Genomic DNA, 12,164 nt, shown 5'->3' on the forward strand with positions numbered 1-12,164 from the left:
CCCTTAAAGTCTGGACTGAGATAGCTAAGTTTCTATGGACACAACCTGCCCTGCTCTGCACTTACTCTTTCCATAAAGAGAAAAAAACATGTCTTGAAGTGCTGTAAGTTCTGCATCTTTCATTTTTGAAATTAATCTTTTAAAAAGATTAGATACTATCTTTAAGCATGCTAGTACATACAAAAGGCAAATGCACAAACACACGTACACGGTCATGTAACACATTAAGCACATGCATACATGTAGGAGAGAACAGACGCACATGAACACACTATGCTTTGGAAAGATTCATCAGCAGACACCTCCCACTAAGTGCATCACTCAGATGAGTGGATCAGATGAGACAGGGAGACACCCATCTGCATGAATACCAATTAGATCGTCATTCTAAAAATAGGTATTTGACAATAATACAGTGTGGATGCACAGATCCAGAGACAGACCAACCAGCATTTTGACACAGAAGCTCCCTGTTCTTCCCCCACAACTACATGCATTACACCTTGCACTTCTTCACTGAAGTGCTCTCACAGCACAAAAGCACTCAAGAGTCTACACTCTAACACGTTTGTATGCACTAAACCTTTCGTTTTCATGTATGTGCTCATCACAGCTCTTAGGGCTCAAATACCTACACAACGCCCCAACAAAATCTACCCCTCAACCACCACAGGCAGTGGCTCCAAAGCCCTGGGCTCAGAAAGCATCTCCTACCCTGTTTACTCATAAATAAGACAGGGTCTTATATTAATTTTTTGCTCCAAAACGTCTTACTTTTTTACTTGTATATCCGCCTGGACACTATTTAAACTGACTTTTTAATGAACTGTAAGTAGGGTTTATTTTTGGAGTAGTGCTTATATTTGGAGCATCCTCAAAAATCCTGAAAAATCACGCTAGGGCTTATTTTCTGGGTAGGTCTTATTTTCAGGGAAACAAGGTAGTTGCACAGCTAACATTATCACTCACATTCATGTGCATGTACAGACTGAAAAGTAAAATTGCAACACTACAGTAAGAGTGGAAACATACTTCTGTCTGTGGAGGAAAGGAAAAGCCCAACTGCTTTTAACTTATCTATCTACTCATCTGCCACGTTATCACATATGACAGCAATGACTGCTTGCTACACAGCTAACTAGATCATCAGAGCTGCAAAAGGCTTTCCATTATCCACCCTCCTCAAGTTGTTGTTTATTGAATATAGCTCTTTTTGACTGCATCAATCTAATCTCAAACTTTTTTTTTTTTTTTTTTTTTTAAGCAGCACTATTCCTTCCGGAATTATACAAAAGTAAAGCAACAATGTATTTTTATCCAGTGGGCATGGACAGACCACTGAGGCGTTCCAGTGACTGAAACACAGCTGCATTTGCATTAGCCGTCACTAAAAGTAGTATTCAACTTGGAAGAAAACAAACATGAACTAAATATCAATTGAATGCTTATTTTTGTAAGTATGCCTCATATAAATTTTAATTTCCACAGTGCAATCAGAGAACAAATTACTGCTGCTCATCCTATGTATGTTAAACCACTATGAAATATCAGTTGTGCTACCAATACAAACCCAAAGTAAAATAAATACAAATTTCCCAGCCACCCCCTCATTTTTAAGAGAAGCACAGAAATCCAGAAAATTAGGTTACAAAAACCTACAGCAGATTAAGATACCAATCTGAAAGAACTACTTTTCAGGAAAAAAACAACAGCTTTTTAACAACACATACACCAGACAGCAATTTAGGACAGAAATTGAAGACTTAGACCCAATAACAATCACACGGGAAATTTTGAAGCAGTGGAATAAGATTTTTTTTTTCCTTAACCTTGATCATGCCACTGGATCCTGGCAATATGGGTTCCGTAATAATCAGGCATAGTCAAAACATAGGTAAGGTGGCATTCCAGAACACTATCAGTGCAAAAATATATTTGGTGTAATTGGCTACTAAGTTACTTGAAATAATGCTTACTATAACAGCAATACCTGCTATAATTTGTACTGCGTATCCCATTTACCTGATTCAAGCAATACACCAGCTTGACACTACTTAATGGTATGATAAAACAAGACTGAAGCCAAACCAGAGCAGTTGATGATTCTTCCAACTTTCCCTTCCCAGTTCATTGCCTGTCAAATCTTCTTTCAAGCTATTATCTTATGATCCCACTCAAAGAAAAAAAAAAACAAAACACACACTTATGACTAACAAACACACTGAACTAAAACCAAGAGTGTTTGAAAGAGAATACTACCACATTAGCAAACCAGAATTAACTCCGAAGAAGCAAAAAGAAAGTTGGAAGTCCAGAATTTACAATCTCTGACTTTACATAGTAAACGGTATCTGTTAATGTATTTGGCTGCCTTTAAAACCAAGGGTAAGATAGCCAAGTCATAACCACCATCAACAGCTGGAAACTGACTGCAAAGCCTTCATTTCTCAAGCACTAACTAGTTCCAGTACAACCCCAAGTCAAGACAGGGATGCAAAAATGACAGCCAAGCACTGGTCCAAAACTACAATTAAACATATGAGAATCTGTAACTCATAAAGAAATGTATTCATCATTAAAGAAAATCCTAGCATTTAATACCTTTTAATAACCACTAATCCACTTGGGACTAGTAATACTCCACTACAGCTTTCCAGGAAAGCTACTGCCTTACTTCGAACATTTGCAACTAGCAAATCAAACCTCAGGCTGCAAAAAAAGGCAGGCTTCTCTCTATCATATTGTACTATCCCTGCCAGACTGAAGAAATCTGTACTTTGCCTGCCCTGCTATTTTGCAAATGCTTGCTCTAAGACAGTCAGAGCTTATCCAAGATCACTACTACTTACATATCGGGACTGAAAAATGTAGGAAATGTGGGGAACAGCACAGCAAAACAGGCTTTCAAGCAGTGAGAGACATTGCTGTAGAACATCTATAAATGTAAGGCCACCTCTATTTACGCTCCTGAAACACAGATCCAGTGATCTAACTAACAATATCCATGTAATATATTCAGAAACACACCTAGCTTCTGAGGTAATGAACAAACAAAAAAACCTCAAACCCAACTAACTGGCAAAAAAAAGAATCATTTGATTGCAAACTTTCTGAAACACAAAGGTGTTGGAAAACTGGCCAATCACCAACCACATAAACAGGGGCAAGTTCTGAATTTTGCACCTGCGACACAGCAACCCTGGTTGTACATACAGAGTGGGGGATGAGATGCTGGAAAGCAGCTCCGTGGAGAAGGATCTGGGAGTTCTGGTTGACCACAAGTTGAACATGAGCCAGCAGTGTGCCCTGGCAGCCAAGAGGGCCAACTGTGTCCTGGGGTGCATCAAGCACAGCATTGCCAGCCGGGCAAGGGAGGTGATTGTCCTGCTCTGCTCTGCACTGGTGTGGCCTCACCTGGAGCACTGTGTGCAGTTCTGGGCACCACAGGATAAAAAGGATATAAAGCTACTGAAGAGTGTCCAGAGGAGGGCTACAAAGTTAGGGAAGGGTTTGAAGAGGAAGCCATATGAGGAGCAACTAAAGTGACTATGTTTGTTCAGCCTGGAGAAGAGGAGACTGAGGGGAGACCTCATGGCAGATGCAGCTTCCTCACAAGGGGAAGAGAACAGGCAGGCGCTGATCTCCCTGGTGACCAATGACAGAACCCGAGGTAATGGCAGGAAGATGTGCCAGGGGAGGTTTAGGTTGGACATTAGGAAAAGGTTCTTCACCCAAAAGGTGGTGGAGCACTGGAACAGGCTCCCCAGGGAGGTGTCACGGCCCCAAGCCCGACAATGTTCAAGAAGTGACTGGACAACGCCCTCAGACACATGGTGTGAACTGTGGGGTTGTCATATGCAGGGACAGGAGTTGGACTTGATGATCCTTGTGGGTTCCTTCCAGCTCAGGACATTCTATGATTCTATGATACTTTGATGAAAAAATGCAATTTTGACATACTTGTGTAAACTACACATGCAAGAGACCCGTACTGTTAAGCCAATACAGAAAGGGGAAAAGAATCAATTTTGCTAACTCTGGCAGAAGATAATTTTGACATTTTAACACATGCCTTCCTTCAAAAATTAGGAGGTATGAACTAAGAGGGCATGAACAAAACATTTAAAAATCTTATCTTCTCTAAGCAAACATCCTAACTGAGAGATATTTGTTTCATGTAAGTCATACAAAAGAATATTGATCACCCTGGATAGTCTGAAATTTTTATCCATCATTTTGGCAACTACTTGTGAGAAGCCTTCAGAAAATTTTTATCTTTCTGGAATCAATTCCAGAAGGAAAAGAGAGGCTGCTGGGTATTATTCATAAAATGAAACTTGACCTGAAGGAGTGGCAGGTGTCATGTTAGTGTATCAGCAAACCAAAGAAAAGCAGTGCAGTTTGAAAGTACACTCCTGTTTGCAATGCCATATAAAAGGAGGGAAACCAGTCCCTGTGGCAAAGAGGGAAGAGAAATCATCATACTCCAGAACCATGTTTCCTTTCTTTGGGAGCAGCAGAACAAGCCAAAAACATCTTCCCAACAAACTATAGATGTGCAGATGTGGTAATAAGGGGCACACGGTTGTCACTAGTCATGAACCACAATGAAGAAAGATTTCAACCAAAGGAAGCACACAGTCACCCAAGAGCACATAGTGTGGTATCACCTATATGAATACAAACTGTCACAATCTGCGCCTGTCCATGTCACAGTTGTCTGACTCTATACCCCTACTCAAAACTACTTAGTGTGCAAGATGGAATGGCTTTGAATGTTCAGTGCTATTTTGTGTAAAAGAACACAGGTGGTTCAGCAATTATGGCATCCTGAATTAGAAATCTGCTAAAAGTTACAACACAACACTAGAAGATGGTATTGAAAAGTCAGACTTAGAGAAGTACAATAACTTTTAGATCACATATAGCCTAATAAAAATCACTGATGTAATTGTTTTATCACAATTAAGTTGTTATACAGGTACAGTTTTCCTTTAGCAAATAGTAATCTCAGCAACATAAGGTTCATATTAAGTCTCAAGGAAAAATGAAAACAAATGTTTTCACAATAGTTACTAATTACATAAATATCATAATGGCATATTTTAACATAGGATTTTTCGATTCACTCCATTTTGTGAAATGTGCACGAGAAGGGTATAATTTTGTATTTTCAATTTAGTGAATGAACAGCACTGACTGTGCATGCATTCTCGGTAAAAATGAAGCATGTAGTCTTATAGGGACTATAAAGTCACCAAAACCCCCATGTAGGAAGAGCATCAGGATCCAATTCCAAAAGCAATTATGTACTCCTCTTGTACAAAAACTGACAAACCAGTATAGTTTACAAGACTTGACCTGCTTATTCAAACTTATCAATAGACAGCATTACAGCTAAAGTCTAAAATATTCTCATGTCAAGGGACAGTATCTTTACAGACATAAATGGCTAGGATCAAGCACAGCCAGTGCCTTGCCAGATTTTAATAAGACCAACTAATCATATATTTTTGTTGTCTGCCATATAAACATGGAGCAAAAAATGCAGAGAGAAATACTACACAAACGTTGAAGAGACCCCTCAGAGAGTCTGAAAATATGTGTTCAAAGTTAAGATTAGCTTACTTACTTATGGTGCTGTGTAAGTGAAAGTGTGGAATATATAACACCTGTCAAAAGAAACAGCAAGTGATATTGAGAATACTGGTATGCCCAAAATACTTTTGAGCTGAAAATTATTTTCTTTGTAATGAGACTACTATAAAAGATTTATTCTAATAATAAGCCAAATGTCCCATGACAACCCTCACAATAACAGATCTGAAGTAAAAGTAATCCAAGCACTTCGAAGAAGCACAATGAAAATACATCACCACAGCAGAAATGTGTCTACAGCATCCCTCCATCCTCTGTATCACTATGCAATATTTTACTATTTGAAGCAGGAGCTGTAATTCTATACATATGCCAAGGCAGGCAAGAGAAATCTTTGGCATTTGCCTTAAGAACATTAACAGAGCAATTACTCCTACACTGAGAAAGGTATAGGGTATTGGTTTCGGAATAATTCGAATTTATGAGCACATATCTGGAATGAAATTTTCCCTTGGCAACAAGGAAGTCTGTGGTAGAGAAACTGTATTTAAGAGAAGGTATTTCCTGGGAATACTCAAATTTAATAGAAGGATTTCAATTTTAGCTGCCTATCAGAATCACATCCAGTACTAAACCTTCAGTACAGGATATGCAAACACTGATACGATAAGTAGACTGTCTCTGAAATTAGAGACAACATCAGAAGTAGCTCAGTGTGCAGAATATCTCTCTCAGATGATCTTCATATCATTGCAGATAGGTACAGAAAGCCGGGTTAAAAGAATGCAACATGCACTTACAAATGAAAACTGTATTCTTATTCCCATTAAAAAATGGGTCTATCAGTGAAAAATTACTGTTAACCTTACAATTTAATAATAATACTACTACAAAGTTTCTGTGTAAGAGAGCTCCCAGGGCTAAATGAATGCCAGTCAGGCATAGTGAAAATGAAAATCTGCAAGTGGTCAGAACCTGTTCACCAAAGGCTGAACCACTGAAAACAGATTAGTCAATATGAACTCTGCAATAGTTGCTGAAACAAGCCACAACCCATTTTGTTCCACTTGTGGAAATGGGTATCAAGTACTAGTAAGAACTATGTACTGAATTCATAGAAAATAAGGAAACTAGCATCAAGTGCAGATTAGTCGGATACCACATGCCCAAACTGTACATACAGCAGATGCTCCCAGAGTTAAGATCACCAAAGCACTGCAGAAAAGACTGTTAAATATGAGTTTGGAAGTGAAGTGCAGCTGAAATTGAAGTTGCAGAACTATCAGAAGAATTGAGTAATACTGTATGAAACTCATAAATCAGGTCTCAACTGCTGTTTTAACATAATTCCTTTTTACTGTTCTGTTAGTTGTTATTCTGAACTAAACTGACTGAACTGTCTTCTAGAAGACAAAACACCTAACAATCCCTAGCCAGGTTCAAACCTTGTAACGGTTCGTATCAGGCTTTAAGGTCAAGAGGATTCAGAACCACACCAGCAAGGAACACACACCCATTAACAGTGTCTTTGGGCTTAAAAAGCTAATATTGCTATTTGCCTTTCTGCACCCTACTCATAAAATGTTCCATTTTGGCTATCATCCTCAAACTAAACGTCCTGTTAATTTTCTTCCAGATATTGAAAGACACCCCTTACTTCCACACACATAGTTGCAACTGCAAGTAAATATTATTCTGCTCCAACCCTGACCTTCCTAGTCTTTGAGACGATGTGTCTCTTGCTTATGATGATCTTAATTTACTTTTGTAATCATCCTTCTTTACAAAAGAATCCAGGGAGAGGAGGGTACACGTAATAAGATAACTACCTCCGAGTATCAGTTAGACCTTTTGAATAATTTTCAAATATGCAAATAAGTAGTTTCCAGTACATCCAGCCTCTATTGGCTGGCAATTTTCAGATAAGTATCAAGGTATGAGTCAGCTTAGGAAGAATGTGGAAAGATGCTCATGCAAGAAATGGAAAAGCACAATGTCATGCTTGTGTTCCTAGCAGAGCAAAGGACAATAAGAGACAGCAACAGATAGGGGAAAAGCATAAATGTGCAGGTCACTTAGACTGAGTACAAGAAGCTGCCATCTTATGTAGTGGATGATAGCCAACAAACAGGCTTGTCAAGGAGGAGATGGCAACGTGCTAAGAAAACACAACAGGAAGATAGCTTCAGTAATTGTGGTTTTAACAAGACAAGAAGGTAACACAATTGTCAGAGTCCAGCAAGAACAGCTAGCAGTAACCAAGATGGTAAATGAAGAAGCATAATGGTTACTCAAAGAGACTAAGAAGCAGAAGGAGATTCAGGCCATGAACCTGGAAGATGAACCCCTACCCTGTACATGCAGAGCAAGAAGAATGCAAGAAAACCCATGTTACAGGCCCAACTGTGGAGACTCACAACAGAAGAAAGCAAGAAAAAAAGGGAAATCTCAGAGGAGCTTTCTGGAGTTCCATCTTGGCCTCAGCAGTCTTAAACTTGCTGCAAATTGTTCTAAAGTATGTTAAGACAGTATGCCAAATTGCGTAATTTAATATCACTGGCATGGAGGTGGTAAAGAGAGGATACCGAAGGTGGGTCTTTATGTCTAACTTACAAGAAAAATAATGGAGGAAGGTAAACAGCTTAATGCAGAAATTACTGAATGAATGACTAGAAAAGCAGGAGGGAAACCAGGAAAATACTAACACAAAAGTCAAGGGAGGACAAGATTTCAAGACTGGGCACGATCAAGTGTCAAAAACAGCAGGGAAGCCAAGAAGGATGAAGATGGAATAGAGACCCTGAGACCTGCCAAGAAAAGGTCATTAGAGATCTTAGAAGAAGCTTGAAGGGAGTCCAAATATCTATACTTAAAGAAACTTAAACAGTTCTAGGTGGCAGACATGGTAAAGGATCTTTCAGTTTTGGAGTCACAGATCCTTCCATGAAATAAAAATTAATTGGGGCATCATGTCCCAATTCACTGTTTTGTAATGCCATGAAAAGCTGCATCTAGAGATTTTGAGTTGAATATCACACTGTAATTAAGGTAATCAACAGTAAGAAGAACAGCTAGCCTTTATAAAGTATTTTTCATCCTTATACTTTGGAACCCTTACAAAGGATCAATAACCTATTAAGGACAAATGGGAAGCCATGCATAGGGAAGTGCGCCACCCAAGGTCAGCCAGGAAAGGAGAAGCAGAACCATGCAGAGAACATAATGCCTCCCAAATCCCAGACCAGTTCCCTACATTCATAGCTCGTCTGCTTTGTTCAGGTAGAGATAAAGGGAATTTCAGAGGTAACTATTTTAGCAACTTGTTTATTTTCTCTGCAAGTTCCTCATGGGGAGGGAGCATTGTTTTGGTTCTACTTAACAATAGCTTTTTGGGAAAACTGAGAATTCTGAAACTTTGCTCCTTTAATTTGTGACCACAGAAAGTTCAGATTCCTTCCCAATTATTCAGATTTGAACTTTAAACAGTAATTACATATTTCTGACATAATCAGCCACAGTCTTTATAGAGAGCATAAACAAAATCTGAATTGCTAATTGTAAAAAAAAAAAAAAAAAAAAAAGCAAATATTTTTTCCTTGAGGTATAAAAGCTCTCATTTGTCATTTCCACCTCTCCCTCATTACTCAGTCTCTCTTATGCATAAAAAGGGGGCAAAAAAGAAAAAAAGAACACATATCCCCTTACCTCTTGACTTCACATCAAGTAAATTGACCAGCTTAGAAGGATGAGGAACGAGGTATTGCACCTTGCACAAACTGTTCACCCCAGTTCTCAAAACCAAGATCCTGAAGTGCTGGAAGGAACCAGAAAATGTAATACAAGGGCATTTCTGTCTAACCAACTAAAATCCAGCTATTCCTGAGGAAGGGAAGGGGGTAGAGGAGAAGAGAGGGTGAGAGAATAAATGAGCTGGATTATCGAGACAAAGTGCCATTTCCCAGCCTAGCGGAACAGGAAATTTTCAGATGAACAAAATTCTATCTATTATACAGGGTGTTTCAGAAGATGGTCCTGAAGTATAACCCCCACAGTGGGGTTAAATGCACTTTGCATTAAGTTGGGAAAGGAACCCATGTACAAATCTATCGAACCTTATATGGGAATGAGATCCACTTACAAGTACACTACAAAAGGCGGTACTGATCCTCCATAGACCTCCACAGATGGGCCCATCGTTTTGAAACACCTGGTATAGTGATAAAAATAAAACAGGTTTCTTGACCTAATCTCAGACCAAAAAAAATGCTTTATATCCACAACCATAGAATCTAACAAAAGCTAAACCAAGAACAGGTAAAAATGCACGTGTGGAAGTAGGGGTGGGGCCTGTGAGAGGCAGTAAGAAAGAATTCCTACCAGTGAAGAATCCTAGAGAGGTGGATGCTTGCTTGATGAAGCGAGAAGTTGCATTTTAGGCTTACAGGACCACAGGACAGAATGCCAAAGGGGTAGCATAAAACTATATGTAAAGGGCAGTACAAAGAGAAGTGGGAGGAGGAGCGGGGTGTAGGAGGAAATGAGAGTAAAGGGGTGGAAACATGCTGGACCTTTAAGGTGCAGGGAAGGAAACTGACTGTGACACGATGCTAGGAAGCCCAGGATGGGATTCAGGAAAGGGTTCACAAAGGTCAGGAACTAGCAAAATCTGTTCGTGGTCTACCTTTAAGACACCAACTCCAATGTTCATAGTAGGATGGGGTAGAGGACAGGGCAGGTCAAAGACAGAATGATAAAACGACAGCCTAGTCCAAATCTTGGCAAAGCACCACAGGACACAACATTAAATCTGTCCTAGACTCTGTTGTGAGGTCTCCAAATTTTGAAACATTCCCAGTATTTCACATTTTCATTTCAAACTTAAAATGAAAACTTGTGATTATTTAATTGTGAAAACATACTGTAGCATGCTTGCTCTCCCCTCAGCAATACACACACAAACTGCCTTTAAAAGAGAAAACATGACTACAGGGCAGAAATATATTATAGATTTCTAAGTTCATCAATGAAGAAGAAAACAACAGCAGAATAGATAGCAATACTGACACCTACCAAGATGATAAGCATTTCGAGGTTGAACATATCAACTGGATATCCTTGCTAAAGTAACATGATGTGCAACAGCCAGCAATATAGATTTAAATGCTTTTCTTTAGGCTTCAGAGTTAGCACGACTGGAGAGTTCAAACATTTTGGAGATACCATTTTAGGCTGTCCATTAATCCGGGCACTACTTGTATTTTGAAAATTGTCTTCCAGACTGAAAGTGCTAGAAACAATAGTTTTTAAAGTTTCAATTCTGAAGCATCACTCATCAACAGATTCTGCAAACTAAGTACTATAAAACAGAGAGGGTTCTGTATGAAAGGCACCAGTTAGAGTTCTACCCAAGGTTGGGAGAAACAAATGGAAAAATGAGTCCAAAAGGATTGCATCTTTTGGTTTCTAATGATGGAGATGTAACTCCTGTTTGACAGCTGTGTAAAATGAGATAATCAGTGCAGTCCTGCTCTTGAGGGACAACTGTCCATATCACAGTTGCCATTAACCATATCCCTTTTCTGACACTTGAAATAAAAGGCCAAAAATCCAAACCCTGATGTACACTGAATCTCCCACTCTATGAAGGTCAGCTGAAATTTAGGGGAGGAGGTAGTAGGCAAAGACATTTGTACCTCTTGGGCAAGAAAACACTTAGCCAGAGACATCAGCCATATTTTTAAAGAAGAAAAAAAAAAAATGGTACTATAATAGTCACAACACCACCTTGGACTCAGAAATTCTATCCAAACTCCTCAAACTGTTTATTGTATTTCACTGCAAGTTTTCTGACTCCTTATTCTACCCTAGAAACTTGCCTACAGAACCAGATTTCAATATAAAACCCAAGAACTTACAGAACACATACTTAAACATTAATATAACCTCATGATCTTTCAGTAACATTTCCTATAACTCTCTAGACCACCTCATTTCATTTTACCTAAGGGCTTGACCTGAGAAATGCCACACACTCAATTCTCAGATGGGAGCAGAGTGCACATAGGACAAGATCAGACTAATTCAACTTTACAAGTCAGCTTTTAGAAGCATGAATATCTAAATTTAAATTTACAAACTCATACACACATAACTGTCTCTTAATTGTTGAAGACTTCATTGCTTCACGTCGACTCTACATTCTTGGGCACTTAAAAGAATTAGGCTATTTACTTAGGTACCTAAATGTGGTTTTTAAAGCCTAATTTTAGGTGTTCTGGTTTAACATTCTTAATGGAAACTCTTAAAGACATAGCACTTTCATTTAAATGTGTCTATAAAGTATCTCACACTTTTAAGAAGATAAATAATACTCTCCCTTTTTCTTTTATGGGTACTTTTGTATAAAATAAATGGTACAGAACAGCTACAGCATTCCACCTCAGAAGAAGCTGCATTTTAGCCTGTGATAAACGTTTGATGTAAATACCACGATCACACTGAAGAGCTATGTCCTCTAAAAATGAGTCCCTTCCTTAAATTTATCAGTATGTCCTTGCTTTTGTATA

General features: G+C 38.8%; 1 protein-coding gene across 11 annotated transcripts in view; it reads right to left on the minus strand.

The window, feature by feature from the left end:
* Window positions 1–12,164, minus strand: part of FOXJ2 (forkhead box J2) — a 28,133-nt gene that overhangs the window by 12,615 nt on the left and 3,354 nt on the right. For 2 of the 11 annotated variants that reach the window (XM_082043463.1, XM_082043459.1), the window contains one exon: window positions 9,304–9,412. The exons of the other annotated variants lie outside the window; for them this stretch is intronic. The gene's annotated coding sequence lies outside the window, so the exon portion shown is untranslated. Of the gene's footprint in view, window positions 1–9,303; window positions 9,413–12,164 lie in introns of those variants that run through there. 11 annotated transcript variants of the gene reach the window in all.

The sequence above is a fragment of the Streptopelia decaocto genome (genome assembly GCF_964273445.1).
Source record: "Streptopelia decaocto genome assembly, chromosome: 1".
Classification (NCBI taxonomy): Eukaryota; Metazoa; Chordata; class Aves; order Columbiformes; family Columbidae; genus Streptopelia; species Streptopelia decaocto.